Below are 14,973 nucleotides of genomic sequence, written 5' to 3'. Positions count from 1 at the left end.
AGAGCAGACCAGTCCTCCCTCCAGCCACCATTGTCCTAAGGTTTGAGTGTGGACTCCCAGGCTTGACTTTTTCCTGCAGTATACCAGTTGCCATGGAACCCATTCTGACTCATGGTGACCCCATGTGTGTCAGAGTAGAACTGTGCTCCATAGGGTTTTCAGTGGCTGTTTTTTGGAAGTAGATAGCCAGGCCTTTCTTCTGAAGTGTCTCTTGATAGCCTCAAACCTCCAACCTTTTGGTTAGCAACTGAGCACAGTAACCATCAGCACCACCCAGGGTGGTGCAGTGGAGGGATTAAAGCTGAAGTGTTTCAGTGCATCACAAACTCTCATATTGAGTGGGAGAAAAATGGGTTCAGTCCCACACTTTTCCAGCTGGTGAACTGGCTGGAATTAGCTCTTTTAGAAGCTTAGAAGAGGGGAACACTTACAACCTGAAAGATGTGGGGTCATGGGAAGTGGTGATCCAGGGTTACTGACTGGTAGAGGCAAACATGACATCAGTGTGGGTGAATAGGTGTGTGTTAGATCAGCCTTGGTGTAGGCACCCCAGTCCTTCCCTTGCAGGCCTCTGTGGCTGGCTTTCTAGAGGGGTTGTGTGGATAATATTCTCCATGTCAGTGTGACATTAAGGACAGCTCCTCTCTTCTTGGGCCCTTTGCCCAGCTTGCCCCTGCACTTCTTGCTCTGGGGGCTGCTTGGGGTAACCCAGAAGACAAAGTCTACCTGGGGTCATTAGTAAGGTCTGGTCATTCTTTTTTAAATTGTACTTTAGATGAAGCTTTACAGAACAAACTAGTTGAACAGTATACATATTGTTTTATGACATTGGTTAACAACCATATGACATGTCAACACGCTCCCTCTCAGCCTTGGGTTCCCTATTACCAGCTTTCCTGTCCCCTCCTGCCTTCTAGTCCTTGGCCCTGGTTTGCTGTGCCCCTTTAGTTTCATTTGGTTTTATGGGCCTGTCCAATCTTTGGCTGAAGGGTGAACCTCAGGAGTAACTTCATTACTGAGCTGAAAGGATGTCCAGGGGCCATACTCTCAGGGTTTCTCAAGTCTCTGTCAGGTCTAAGTCTGGCCTTTCTTTTTGAGTTAGAATTTCATTCTACATTTTTTTCCAGCTCTGTCTGGGACCCTCTGTTGTGATCCCTATCAGAGCACTCAGTGGTGGTAGCCAGGCACCATCTAGCTGTACTGGACTCAGTCTGGTGGAGGCCGTGGTAAATGTGGTCCATTAATCCTTTGGACTAATCTTTCAGTTGTATCTTTAGTTGTCTTAATTTGTCCTTGCTTCCGAAGGGGTGAGACCAGTGGAGTATCTTAGATGGCTGCTCACAGGCTTTTAAGACCTCAGACACTACTCACCGAAATAGAATGTAGAACATTTTCTTTATAAATTATGTTATACCAATTGAGCTAGATAATCCCCGAGACCATGGTCCCCACAGCCCTCAGCCCAGCAGTTCAGTCCCTCACGGAGTTCGTGTGTGTCTTTGGAGCTTCCATCACCTTTCTTTGTACAAGTTGTTCTGGCTTCCCCAGTGTTGTGTACTGTCTTACCCATCACCAAAGTTACCACTTGTCTGTTTAGTGTTTTTCCATCCCTACCCCTCCTCTCCTTCATAACCCCATCAAAGATTGTTTCTTTTTGTGTGTAAACCTTTTCAGAACAGTAGTGGTCTCATACAATATTTGTCCTTTTGTGATTGACTGATTTCACTCAGCATAAAGCCTTCCAGATTCATCCATGTTATGACATGCTTCACAGATGCATCGTTCTTTATCGTTGTGTAATATGCGATCGTGTGTATGTACCATAGTTTGTTTATCCATTTATCTGTTGATGGGCATCTAGGTTGTTTCCATTTTTTTGCTACTGTGAATAATGCTGCAATGAGTATGGGTGTGCATATGTCTATTCATGTGATGGCTCTTATTTCTCTCGGATATATTCCTAGGAGTGGGGTTGCTGGATGACATGGTATTTCTATTTCTAGCTTTCTAAGAAAGCAGCATATCATTTTCCAAAATGGTTGTGTCATTTTGCATTCCCACCAGCAGTACATGAGAGTTCCAATTTCCCCACAGCTTCACCAACATTCATTTCCTGTTTTTTTGATTTGTGCCAGTAATGCCAGTGTGAGATAGTATCTCACTGTGGTTTTGATTTGCATTTCTCTAATGGCTAGTGGGAAACCCTGGTGGCGTAGCGGTTAAGTGCTACGGCTGCTAACCAAAGGGTCAGCAGTTCAATTCTGCCAGGCGCTCCTTGGAAACTCTGTGGGGCAGTTCTACTCTGTCCTATAGGGCCGCTATGAGTCGGGAGTAACTTGATGGCACTGGGTTTTTGGAACAGCTAGTGATTGTGAGCGTTTCCTCATGTGTCTCTTGACCACTTGAATGCCTTCTTTGGTGAAGTGCCTGTTCATTTCCTTTGCCCATTTTTTAGTTGGATTATTTGTCTTTTTGTTGTAGAGGTATTGGATTTTCTTATAGATTTTAGGGGTTATATCTTTGTCTGATTTGTAATAGTCAAAATTATTTTACCAGTCTGTAGTTTCTCTTTTTACTCTTTTGGTGAAGTCTTTTGATGAGCGTAAGTGTTTAATTTTTAGAAGATCCCAGTTATCTAGCTTATCTTTTAGAGTTTGTGTGTTGTTGGTTGTGGTTTATATCCTGTTAATCCCATGTATTAGGGCCTCTGGTGTTGATCCTATTGTTTCATCTACGAACTTCATAGTTTTTGGTTGTATATTTAGGTCTTTGATCCATTTTGAGTTAGTTTTTGTATATGGTGTGAGGTATGGGTCCTGTTTCATTTTTTTGCAGATGGACACCCAGTTTCGCCAGCACCATTTGTTAAAAAGACTGTCTTTTCCCCCATTTGATGGACTTTGGGCCCTTGTCAAAGATCATGTGACGATAGGTGGATGGATTTACATCCGGGTTCTCAATTCTGTCCCATTGGTCAATGTATCTGTCATTGTACCAGTACCAGGCTGTTTTGGCTACCGTAGCTGTATAGTAGGTTCTGAGGTCAGGTAGTGTGGGTCCTACTACTTTCTTCTTCTTCTTCAATAGTGCTTTACTTATCTGGGGCTTCTTCCCTTTCCATATAAAGTTAATGATAAGTTTTTCCATCTCTTTAAAGAATTTTGTTGGTATTTGGATCAGGATTACATTATATTTGTAAAAAATCACTTTGGGTAGAATTGTCATTTTCACAATGTTGAGTCTACCTATCCAGGAGCATGGTATGTTTCTCCATTTATGTAGATCTCTTTTGATTTCTTGCAGTAGTGTTTTGTAGTTTTCTTTGTGTGTAGGTCCTTTACATCCCTGGTTAGATTTATTCCTAAGCATTTTATTTTTTTAGGGGCTATTATAAATGGTATTGTTTTACTGATTTGCTTTTCATCATTCTCTTTATTGGTGTATAGGAATCCAACTGATTTTTGTATGTTTCTCTTGTATCCTGCCTATCTGCTGAATCTTTCTTTTAGTTCCACTAGTTTTCTCATGGAGTCTTTTGGGTTTTCCATGTATAGTATCATATCATCTGCAAAGAGGGACAGTTTAACTTCTTCATTACCAATCAGGATGCCCTTTATTTCTGTTTCTTGCCTTATTGCTCTAGCTAGGCCTTCCAGCACAGTGTTGAATAGGAGCAGTGATAAAGGGCATCCTTGTCTTGTTCCTGTTCTCAAGGGGAACGTTTTTAGTCTCTTTGCATTAAGAATGATGTTAGCCATTGATTTTGCATAGATGCCCTTTATTATGTTGAGAAATTTCCCTTGTATACCTATTTTATTGAGAGTTTTTATCAGGAATGGGTGTTGGACTTTGTTGAATGCCTTTTCTGCGTCAATTGAGATGATCATGTGGTCCTTTCTGCTTATTTATGTGGTGGGTTACATTGATTTTTTAATGTTGAACAGTTCTTGCATACCTGGTATGATCCTACTTGGTGATGGTGTATTATTTTTTTGATATGATGCTGAATTCTACTGGCTAGAATTTTGTTGAGAATTTTTGCATCTATGTTCATGAGAGATATTGGTCTGAAATTTTTTTTTGTATGTTTTCTTTGCCTAGTTTTGGTATCAGGGTTATTATGCAGGCTTTGTAGAATGAATTCAGAAGTATCACTTCCTTTTCTATGTTCGAAAGTAGTTCGAGTAGTACTGGTGTAAGCTCTTCTCTGTTTGGTAGAATTCTCCAGTGAAGCCGTCTGGGCCAGGGCTTTTTTTTTGGTGGGGGCTGGGGGCGGTTATTACCTTTTCAGTTTCTTCTCTTGTTATGAGTCTTGATTTTCAGCATCATTTTGTGTTGGTTTGGGTATGTAATGTGTTTCTAGAAATTTGTCCATTTTCTCTAGGTTTTCAATTTTGCTGGAGTACAATTTTTCATAATACTCTCTTATGATCCTTTTTATTTCATTTGGGTCTAAGCATTTTTTTTTTAGGGGATGTTATAAATGGTATTGTTTTACTGATTTGCTTTTCATTATTCTCTTTATTGGTGTATAGGAGTCCAACTGATTTTCGTATGTTTATCTTGTATCCTGTAATGTCCCCAGTTTCATTTCTTATTTGGACTATTTGTGTCCTTCCCTGTTTTTCTTTAGTCACCTTGGCCAGAAGTTAGTTGATTTTGTTGATCCTTTCAAAGAACCAACTTTTGGTTTTGTTGATTCTTTGTATTGTTCTTCTATTCTCTAGTTCATTTATTTCCCCTCTGATCTTTATTATTTCCATTCTTCTGGTGGCTGTAGGCATCTTTTGCTGTTCACTTTCTGTTTATTCAAATTGTACAGCTAATGTTTTGATTTTGTCCCTTTCTTCTTTTTTGGTCTGTGTATCTATTGCTATAAATTCATCTCTAAGCACTGCCTTTGCTGTGTCCCAAAGGTTTTAATATGATGTGTTTTCATTCTCGTTTGATTCTGGGAATTTTTCGATTCCATCTTTGACTTCTTCTATTACCCAGTGGTTTTTAAGCAGGATATTATTCGGTTTCCATGTAATTGATTTTTTTTTTCCTTGCTCTTTCTGTCGTTAATATCTACTTTGATGGCGTTGTGGTCAGAGAAGATAATGTGTAATATCTCAATGTTTTGGATTTTCTGAGGGTTGCTTTGTGGCCCAGGATGTGGTCTATTCTGGAGAACGTTCCATGTGCATTGGAAAAGAGTGTGTACTTTACAGCTGTTTGGTGGAGTGTTCTGTATATGTCCATGAGCTCAAGTTGGCTTACTGTGTCCTTTAGCTCTTTTTTTTTTTTAATCTTTGTTGAGTTTCTTTCAAAATGTTCTGTCCTTTACCAAGAGTGGTGTGTTGAAGTCTCCTACTGTTATTGTGGAACTGTCAATTTCTCTTTTCAGTGCTGTTAGAGTTTGTTTTATGTCTTTTGGAGCCCTGTCATTGGGTGTGTAGATGTTTATTATGGTTAAGTCTTCATGATGGATCATCCCTTTAATCATTATATAGTGCCTTTCTTTGTCTTTTTTGGTGGATTTTGTTTTAAAGTCTATTTTACCTGAGATTAGTTTTGCCACTCCTGCTCTTTTTTGGTAGTTATTAGCTTCATGTATTTTTTTTCCATCCTTTGATTTTTTATTAAATTTACATCTTTGTTTCTAAGGTGTGTCTCTTGTAGAAAGCATATTGAAGGATCCTGTTTTTTAATACATTCTGTCACTGTGTCTCTTTATGGGTGCATTTAGGCCATTTACATTCAGTGTAATTATTGATAGGTGTGAGTTTATTGCTGTCATTTTGTAGTGCTAAATTTTCTTTGTTCTTCTTACTCTCCTGGGCTGAGTTCTTTTGGTTTGTGGGTTTCTTTTTCATTTCTTTTATTTTTATTGAGACTTTATGTTTTTCTTTATTTTGATGAATAGGTTTATTAACTTTATGTGGTTACCTTGAAATTTACCCTTATATTCCTAGGTTTGAACCAGGCTATTATCACTTGGTATCACCTTGCCTTCTTCTCCATTACAAAGCTGTATACCTACACCGTTTATTCCCTGTTTTATTGTTCTAATGTTGTTGTCATTTACAGATTAACCTCTCTGGTTCCCTGTTGCAATTCTTTTGGTTTTGGAGAGTCCTCAACAGTTCATTTTCTAGGTTGGTATTTGGCTGATAACAATCTTACATCCTAGATTCAGGCTGTGGTCTGATGTTCGTTCTCAGAATGAAGGATTTCCTTTAATAATTCTTGTAAGTTTGGTTTGGTTTTCACATATTCCCTTAATTTCTGTTTATCTGGAAATGTCCTAATTTCACTATTATATTTGAATGAAAGTTTTACAGGATATATTATTCTTGGTTGGCAGTTTTTGTCTTTCAAGGTTTTATATTTATGTCACTCCATTGTCTTCTTGCCTGCATGGTTTCTGCCAAATAATCAGAGCTTAGTCTTACTGTTTCTCTTCTGTATGTGACTTTTTGTTTTCTTGAGCTGCTCTCAGGATTTTTTCTTTGTCTTTGGTTTTAGCGAGTGTGATTATGATATAGCTTGGTGATTTTCTTTTGCAGCCTATCCTATATGGGGTTTGTTGAGCTTCTTGGGTGGGCAGTTTTTCATCTTTCATGATATTAGGGAAGTTTTCTGTCAGTAGTTTTTCAGTGATCCTCTTTGTGTTTTCCGTTTTCTTCTGTTCTGGAACCCTGATCACGTGCAGATTTTTGCTTTTGATTGTATCCCACATAATTCTCAGGATTTCTTCATTCTTTTTTTTTCTCATTTTTCCTCAAACAGTTATATCTAAGTATTTGTCTTCAAATTCGCTGATCCTGTCTTCCATCATTTGAAAGCTGCTCCTCAGCCCTTCTGTGGCACTGAACATTTCTGAAATCTTGTTTATCTTTGGGATTTCAAATTGTTGTTTTTATATGATTTCTAGTTGTGAATTTATTTTGGCATTTTGTTCCTGTATTATTTTCCTGAATTCTTCCATTTTTTTGGTCTCTGTTTTCCATGAATTTGTCTTTTCCATAAATTTGTCTAATTTTTCCTCTTTCTTGGCTGCTTTTTGCTTCAACTGTTGGATAGCTCTGAATATTAGAGATTTGAATTCCCCGTCAGGTATTTCTAGTGCCTTTTCTTCTACTGGAAAGTCACCTGGTGTTTTATTTTGGATGCTTACTGGAACCATCCTGTCCTGTTTTTTTATATGTTTTGATATTGTGTGCTGTCTTCAGGACATTCAGTAGCTATTTTCTTCGTTTATCGGTTGTAGATCTGTTTGTTTCATCCTGCTTTTTTGTTTCATTTGGTTATGCCTGAGCAGGTGGGCTGTGCACTCTTTGTTGTTTGCTCATCTGTAGTCATGATACTTTTCACCTCCTTGTCCAATGGGCAGTGCCAGTCACTCAGCTGTAGTGCAGCAGGACAGGTCCAGCTGCAGGGGAGGTGCAGGGATGGGTTGTTTGTGGCATGTACTAGGGCCAGTGGTGCAGGCCGGGAATCAGTGTTGGGCACATGCTGGTAGGCCAGCCTGTGCTGCTCAGGGGTGTGATGTTTAGTGCATGGTGCAGGTAGGCAGGAAGGTGGGGGGAGGTTATGATGTGTGGAGCTAATATGGGTATGGGAAGGATGAGAGAGAGGAGAGAGAAACAGGAGCCAAAAACAAACAAACAAGGGAAAAGAATGCTAAGGGAGCTTGCTGTTGGAATGGACAGATGAAAAACTGAGAAATGGAGGAAAACAAGAAGGAAGAAGGGAAAAAAAATAACTAGGTAAAAATTTGGAAAATGAAAAGAAAAGCCCCCAGGGGTGCCACGGATGTGATTGCAAAGACTGGGAAAGTGGTTCCCAGGCTGCCCAATATAGCCTCGCTAGAGGGGATATAGATGTCACAAAGCACCAGGTATTCAGGAGACAGGAGAAGAAGGTAAGTATAGAGAGATGAGAACTGAGAAATGAAGAAAGACAGAAAGGAAAAAAGAGAGAAAAAGAAAGAAAGAAAGAAAGAAATGCCCCCGTGGGCTGTGCAGACTATGGAAGTGGCTCCTATCCCGCGCAGTTCAGCCTAGCTAGAAGGGGCTGCCAAGCCACGAAAGAAAAAAAATACAACAAAAAACGGGGAAGCAAAACAAAACAAAAAAAGCCCAAGAGATCTCACCAGTGTGATGTCACAGGCCAGGAGAGTGGTTTCCCAGTTCAGCGACACTTCATAGCCTTTCAAGAAGAAGCAAAGATGGCACACAGAGTCAGGTGTTTGAGAGAAGGAGGGGGAGGTGGTGAAAGGCATGGAAGAAACCAAAAGAAACAGAAAAAAACAACCCAGCGATAGACAAATGGCACTCAGGGAGCCAGCCAGTGTGGGCAGGGTAAGTCCAAGCAACCCGGGACCAAAGCAGTTGCCTTCCAACCAAGAGACTGCAGCTGGCGGGAAGCAGAGGAGGCCAGTGGGGGGGTGGGGGGGTGGAAGGATCGGGGGTTGTAAAATGTGTATCGCTGATTACTGGGTGCTCTGTTTCCTCCTGGAAACTTGGTGAAGCTGCTTTCCCGTACTCCCTGTCCACCGATCTCCAGTGTAGGTGGGGTGAATCCAAGCAGCACAGGTGTTGCACCTCCTGCCAGCCCAGCCGCTGCTGCCAGCCAGGAAGCATAGAGGTAGAGCAGTGTGGAGAGGATGGAGGGTGGAGAGGCGTATATTGCTGGTTGCCGGGTGTTCTGTCTTCTGGTGGGAGCTCTGTGAAGCTGCTTTCCGCTGCTCCCTGTCCACCAGTCTCTGACAGGAGTCCAAGATGGTTAATCCGTGCTGTGTTAGCTGATAGAGGAGCTCTGCTCGTATTTCTCCTCGCTCTGTTCTCTGTCAGTTTCTTATTCCATTTGGTGTTTGGCTGAGTTCTTCATCTCTTTACTTGACACTTTGGGTTCCAGGAATGACATTTATCTCTGTTTTACTTAGTTTTTCGGGTCTTTGCTGTGGAGGGATGGTGTGGTGCTTCTGTCTATGGTGCCATGTTGGCTGGAAGTCCTGTTCATTGTTTCTTCTACTCTAAAGGTCAGTTCAGTTCTCAAACTGACTTCCCTTGGCTTCTTAATCATTGCCAGCAACATCACTACCTTATCACAGCCAGGACTACAAAGCTCATTGGCCCAACTCTAGTCCCATACTTTTAATAACCACTGATGTTTATTTTTAAAAAATTTGGGGGTGGGGAGGCATCCTCACACAGTGACACTTGCAGAGCCTGGTTGTGGTATGTGGCCCAGAACGTGCCTCCCACTGACTTGCCTCCCTCAGGTATGCCCACATGGCTGGGCAAGAGGCAGAAGGCAGGTCCTCACCTGAGCTGAGTATAGGCCTGGCTCTGAGGAACTTTAAGAAAAACTACAGACAGCTAGTTTTTCCCTTTGGCCTTCAAGCAAAAAAAATGTTCTTTACTGAGAGAAACCTGCCTTCCACAGTCTCGGGGGAGCCACTTTGTTTGAGGAAAGGCTATTTCTTGACTCCTTGACTTTTGATGTTAACCAATTTTACTCCTTTTTCCTGCTATTCTTCCCTTTTACAACATTTTTAATCAGTTTTTTTAACTCTAAATAGACTGCATACTCACAGCAAACAATTAAATGGAAATAAGGTTATGAAGTGAAAAGCAAAGGTCTCACTTTCCTTGCATCCCCTTCACCACTAACTCCTATGAATTAATAAGGTAAATGATGTCTAGGTTATCCTCCCAGATACTTTCTATACATATACAAGGCTGTTTGCATATATATTTTTAAAAGCAATGGAGTCATACTATACAAACTCTTCTGGTACTTGTTTTTCTCAATTTATCAACATTGTTTTACCTATTTATATACCACTTTTTCATGGCTGCATGAGATATGCGTAATATCTCATACTGTGATTGTGCCATAAAATATTAAATTATTGATGGGCAGTGATCACCAGCAATGCTATAGTGGACTTCCTTGTACATGTATCTTTATGTACTTACACAAGTGTTATCTGTGAAATAAATTAACCAGTTACCATCGAGTTGACTCTGACTCGTGGCAACCCATCGTGTGTCGGAGTGGAAATGTGCTCCATTGGGTTTTCAGGGGCTGATTTTTCAGAAGTAGATTGTCAGGCCTTTCCTTTGAGGCACTTCTGGGTAGACAGTAACTTTTTGGTTAGCAGCTGAATGCTAATTGCGCCAATCACCCAGGGACTTCATGGAATAAATTCCTGGAAGTAAAATTGCTGCAACTTTCTATGTCCTTCGATAGAGTTATTGCTGCTGTTACTGGATGAGGAAACCTCTTGCTTCTGACCTCCACTTTACCCACCCATATTCCCCCTTTTAGATCCCTGGGCGGTACAAGTAGTTTGTGCTCATCTACTAACCTAAAGGTTGGTGATTCAGATCTATCCAGAGACACCATGGATGAAAGCTTGGAGATCTGCTCCAGTAAAAATTACAGCCTAGAAAACCCTATGGAGCAGTTCTACTCTGTAATACATGGGGTCACCATGAGTCAGAATCAAAAGCAACAAGCAGTAGTAGTAGACACCCCCTTTTGCTCTCTTCCATCAGGCCACTCCTCTGCAGACCTTGGTTCCGTTGATTGCCTTGCAGATCACCACTATCTGCTAAGAAGAGTCCTCCCTCCCAGCATGCATCTGTTCCTTCCTCCCGGCCTCCAGCCTCCCGCAGCTAGACACTGAGCTGGCTCATCTGGGAGACCCTTCAGTAGGTGAGCTGGAGCCATGGTCTGAAGCTGTGTCCTGGAGTTCCAGAGGAACCACTGGGGTAAGATGGAACCAAGCCTGCAGTCTTACTCTTTGGAGGCGAGAGGATTGAGGAGAAGAATGGAAACTTGACCAAGAGTTGAAAGTTCCCCTGGGTTAATCCAGGAAAGCAGCAGGACTTTTATGACAAACTGGTAGCAGGCACTGCTCAACCACAACTTCTGAAACTGCCTTGGGTAGACAGCGCCAGGAAGCTGCTAACTGATTAACATTTAATTTTGGCTGGTAATTTTCTTCTGCCTTTAGAGCAAGAATTCCTGGCAAGCATCTGGACATTAATCACCAGTCTGCCCCACGTGAAAAGGACTTGAAGCATTTCCTGATGAAGATCAAAGACCACAGCCTTCAGTATGGATTGTGCCTCAATATAAAAAAAAAAAAAAGAAAACAAAAATCCTCACAACTGGACCAACAGGCAACATTATGGTCATTGGAGAAAATATTGAAGTTGTCAAGGATTTCATTTTACTTGGATCCACAATAAATGCCCATGGAAACAGCAGTCAGGAAATCAAACAATGTGTTGCACTGGCCAGATCTGTTGCAAAAGACCTCTTTAAAGTGTTAAAAAGGAAAGATGTCACTTTGGGGATTAGGGTGCACCTGACCCAACCACTGAATTTTCAATTGCCTCATATACGTGCAAAAGCTGAGCAATGAATAAGGAAGACTGAAGAAGAATTGATGCCTTTGAATTATGGTATTGGCAAAGAATATTGAATATTCCACGGACTGCCAGAAGAATGAACAAATCTGTCTTGGAAGAAGTACAGCCAGAGTGCTCCTTAGAAGCAAGGATGGCAAGACTGTGTCTCACTTTCTTTGGACATGTTATCAGGAGAGACCAGTCCCTGGAGAAGGACATCATACTTGGTAGAGGGTCAGCAAAAAAGAGGAAGACACTCAACGAGGTGGATTGACACAGTGGTTGCAACAGTGGGCTCAAGCATAACAACGATAGTGAGGATGGTGCTGGACCGGGTAGTGTTTTGTTCTGTTGTACATGGGGTTGCTGTGAGTCAGAACCAACTTGATGGCACCTAACGAAAATAGTTGCCTCGTGTATGGCACTGGATTGGTGACTGTAGAGACAGACTTTTACCCATCTTTATGAACAATGTATTATCAAAGTATACAGATGCTACGTTACTGAGCCGTGGTGTAGTGGACACCTGTCCTTCTTCTGTGACTGAGCAGTATGCAAGCCTCCTTTCTGTTTGGGGGTCTTCCTCACTGTGTGAGTTTTAGATGGAGGCAGGGTCTTCTGTCCTACTATGGGAGCATAAGGGGGACAGATACTGGATCTCCCAATCCCTGGCAGCTAGGACTGGGGCATGTGACCCAGCTTGGCCAATCAGATCCTCCCCTTTGGAACTTTGACTCTTGACCATATGACGCAAAAGCTAAAAAACAAAACCAGTTGCCGTCAAGTTGACTCCGACTCATGGTGACCCCATGTGTGTTAGAACAGAGCTGCACTCCCTAGGGTTCTCAATGGCTGATATTTTGGAAGTAGATCTCCAGACCTTTCTTACGAGGCACCTCCAAGCTTTTTGTTAGCAGTCAAGCACGTTAACCGTGTGCACCACCCAAAGACTCCTCAAAGACAAAGGAACAAGTTCAAATTCCTCCTGGCTGTGGGGCTCACAGAGGCAGGGAGTGGTGGCAGTGGTGGCACCAGAGGCGGTCTTCCACCTCATTCGTGGTACCTGAAATCCTTACACTAAAATCCTCTTCTGCTTCCGTGGGGCAGAGTTTCTTTATGTTGTTTTCAACCAAGAAACCTGATGAATACACATGAAAACAGACAAACAAGAAACCAGAATGTCATCCCTGGTCATTCCTCCTTTTAGATCTGGAATGATTGTCACGTCACTTGAGGCTTTTAGACATTTCTTGTTAGTGGTCTCTCTGCAGTTTAAGTCACCAGGGGAACTGAGACAGAGGCCTTGGTGTCAGGGGCTATGGGTGCCCAGTTCTCCATTATGGATGGGCGCCGTTAATAGGCATAGCCAGCACAAATAAAACCAGCAGATCACCCACACTTCAAAGTGATCCATACCTTCGTTGCTTCCTCATTCAAACCATGTTCAGTACCGCTAACCAAAAACCAAAACAGTTCAGGTCGAGTTGATTCCGACTCCTGGCAACCTCACGTGCGTCAGTAGAACTGTGCTCTGTAGAGTTTTCAGTGGCTGATTTTGCAGTAGATTGCCAAGCCTTTCTTCCCAGGCACCTCTGGGTGGATTCGAATTGCCAACATTTTTGTTAGTAGCTGAGTTCTACTCAGGGGCTCCCCAGTACTGCTAGAGAAGAGGTAAATTTGGCAAATTTTCCTTCTGTTCATACTACCACATTCTGGTAGAAATGTTTACGGAGGTGTCTCAACAGTGGGCTGAGAAAAATCAAAGTAGGAGAGCTGATGGGTACTGTTATCCGTTCCATGCATTGAATCACCTCAATACATTAGATTATGATTTTGTGAGTCACGCCATGTTGTACCAGGGAGGAAGCCCACAGATTCATTCATTCACTTGTTTTGTGTTTATGGAGCGTCTACTGTATGGAAGACCCTGTTTTAGACCCTGAGAATTCGGTGATTTATACAACCAAGACTTCTGCCTTCAGGAAACTCTCAGTTTAGTGGGGGAGGCAAGTATACATTGGGAGACTGCCTTAATTTCATAAATGAGCAAAAGCCTCAGAATCGCAAAAGGAATTGCAGCAGAACTGAAAGAAGAATTAAGGCCTCCTGGCTTCCCGTCTTCTGAAAAGAAACATTTACTGGATAGACTTGAGTGGGAGCCAGGGCTCCCCACAGCTGAGCTTTGGAACAGCTTGTACATGCACAAAGGAATCACACACACACACACACACACAACCACACACGCACGCACGCGCACACACACACAGAGAGAGCAAACAAAGATAAACTAATGAGGTTGCAGACTTCCAAGGCTTGAACTTTGGTCCATAAATGGTGGCACAAGACATTCTTTAACCATTAGGATAGCTGTGTAATTCCTTGACCCTACAGGTGATCAGATTAAGCTTTAAAATGCAAGAGGTGATTGCCCGTCTCCAGTCTTTAATTGCCTGGCCACATCTGTTATTAATAGCAGTAAAACCACTGTATCCCGAGGGTGAAAAACATACCCTGCTATAAGACCTTCCTAATGGCCTCCCATGGCAGGTCCTGCTCCAGCTGAAGAGGTGTGAGATGCTTCCACCTGTGAGAGTTCAAGTTGGTGGCTCTGTGTCACTCAAGACTCCCCTGCTGAATTTTCACCAGTTTTTTCCGGACAAAGCCATCTTGTTTCTATTCCATCTGCTGCATATTTTTAATGGTTTAGACAGTTTCCGGGTAGGGAAGAAATGACAATATCAGGAATAATATCTAACATTTACTGGCACTTACTGAGGGCCAAAGAGCCCTAATGGGAAGTGGTTAAGCGTGTTTGGCTGCTAACTGAAAGGTCTGCAGCTTGAACAGCACAGCTGCTCCACGGAAGAAAGGTGTGGCAATCTGCTTCTGTGAAGATTTACAGTGTTGGAAACCCTAGGGGGCAGTTCTTCTCGGTCCTCTTGGGTTGCTACGAGTTGGAATTGACTCAATGGCCTGTGATTTTTTTTTTCTCTTTTTAACTGAGGACTAGACACAGTGCTAAACACTTGACCTATGCTTTCTCTCATGTTCTTATCTCAACCATATAAGTATGTGGATTCTGGAAACAGACCAATCCTGGCTCCTCGGCATATTAGTCTGGTGATATAAGCCTCTTTCGTCATCTGTAAAGTGTCAATGATGGCAATAATACTTATTAAATAGGGTTGTTTCGTGATTAGCTGAAATAATCCATGTGAAAGCATTAAGCACAGAGCCTGGCCCATGGTAATCACTTAACAAATGTCAGCTGCTACTATAATTATTATCTCCATTTTACCAACGAGAAAGCAAGTTTACAAAAGCCAAGTAACTTGTCCAAGGAAGGCCAAAACCAAAGAGCTGGAGTCTCTGTCCTCAGGTAATTTGAAGTCTACGCGAGGTACACGAACATACATGACTGAACGTTATAAGCACGGATGAGCACAAATGGCCATTGAATTGGGAGACGGGACTTGTGGACAATGTTCTAAGTCATTTCTTTCTTTTTAATTGTTCTAAAAATCTAAAAAAATTAGACATTACCAAAGAGCTATAGAGA

The sequence above is a fragment of the Loxodonta africana genome, chromosome 17, assembly GCF_030014295.1.
Source record: "Loxodonta africana isolate mLoxAfr1 chromosome 17, mLoxAfr1.hap2, whole genome shotgun sequence".
Classification (NCBI taxonomy): Eukaryota; Metazoa; Chordata; class Mammalia; order Proboscidea; family Elephantidae; genus Loxodonta; species Loxodonta africana.
This window is presented reverse-complemented; position numbering follows the sequence as displayed.